Source organism: Eulemur rufifrons, chromosome 8, assembly GCF_041146395.1.
Source record: "Eulemur rufifrons isolate Redbay chromosome 8, OSU_ERuf_1, whole genome shotgun sequence".
In the NCBI taxonomy this organism is placed as follows: Eukaryota; Metazoa; Chordata; class Mammalia; order Primates; family Lemuridae; genus Eulemur; species Eulemur rufifrons.
The window spans coordinates 118,811,820-118,813,292 of NC_090990.1; the positions used below are offsets into that span (position 1 = coordinate 118,811,820).

The window sequence follows — 1,473 nt, forward strand, 5'->3', positions numbered from 1 at the left end:
CTCTGGTACCGCCGTGAATTCTGTGGCTTCCTTTAGCCTTTCCTTGATTTTACTTTTTTCATGATAGGTTTAGTCTACTTGCTACCAGGTTTTTTGGCCCTGGTGTTTGGTATAGGACTTTATGACATAGCTCCTAAGAAAATGGAGCAGGTTCTGTTGATGCTGCTATACTAGACTATGATAGGCTCGGTCCTCCTTTTTAAAACTCTTTCTCGGTTACCCTGTTTACACTTTTGCTCTCGATAGTCCTTGTTTTTCAGAAACACGGGATCAGGTTCCTGGCCTCTGTAAGGCAGTCACCAGGTGACGGGCTGGGACCAAGGATTCCTGAGATCTAAAGATTATTCCCTTTTTTCCTCAAAATGGGTCAATCAGGGTCATGTGAGAATTGCACGCCACTTAATGCTTTTTTTAAAAAACTTCCAGAAACTTTCAGGGTGATCATTTGTATGCTTTTTATTTATACCCATTCATTTATATACATGACGACCCCAGCCTCAGCCCCAGACACACGAGCTTTGGTGGCAGACTTTATAGGCTATAAGCTGAGACAGAAGGGTTATGTCTGTAAAACTGGCCCAGAGAAGGGCCCAGCAGCTGACCCACTGCACCGAGCCATGCAGGCAGCTGGAGATGAGTTCGAGACCCACTTCCAGCATACTTTCTCTGGTCTGGTGGCTCAGCTGCATGTGACCCCCAGCTCAGCCCAGCAGTGCTTCACCCAGGTTGCCAATGAGCTTTTCCAGGGGGGGCCCAATTGGGGCCACCTTGTGGCCTTCTTTGTCTTTGGGGCTGCACTATGTGCTGAGAGTGTCAACAGGGAGATAGAGCCACTAGTGGGACAAGTGCAGGAGTGGATGGTGGCCTACCTAGAGACACGGCTGGCCGATGGATCCACAGCAGTGGAGGCTGGGCAGAGTTCACAGCTCTCTATAGGGACATGGCCCTGGAGGAGGCACGGCGTCTAAGAGAGAAAAACTGGGCATCAGTAAAAACAATGCTGATGGGGGCCATAGCACTGGGGACCCTGTTAACTATAGGGGCCTTCTTCGCTAGCAAGTAAAATAGTTCCAGGACCAGGTGGGGCTAGGTATGGCCCTTAAAATAGAGTAAATATTTAGACAGGCGTAAAACAGGGATAGACAAAAAAGATGATATATAAAAAACATATACACAGAAAAGCTGTTAAGACAAATCCCGGCCCTGATGGGCAACTCCACAGATCCTGGTTATATACAACATGTCTCCTCTCTGCGCGCTCAAAGTGGGACCCAAACAAGGAGCAAGGTAAGGGGGCTCTCGATCGGTATCACCAGACTCTGCTCGGGGACATACAGGCTGCAGCTAACAGGCCAACTAATTTGTCTAAGGTAAGCAAAATCATACAGAGACCTAAGGCGTCTCCGATGGTGTTCGTAGAATGCCTTTTTAAAGCTTACCGCCTGTATGCTCCCATAGACCCAGAGGCACCAG

At 48.5% G+C, this 1,473-nt stretch overlaps 1 pseudogene; it reads left to right on the forward strand.

The window, feature by feature from the left end:
* The first annotated feature begins 482 nt into the window (after positions 1-482).
* LOC138390193 (bcl-2-like protein 2 pseudogene) lies at positions 483-1,063 on the forward strand (annotated as a pseudogene).
* Positions 1,064-1,473: the final 410 nt, after the last annotated feature.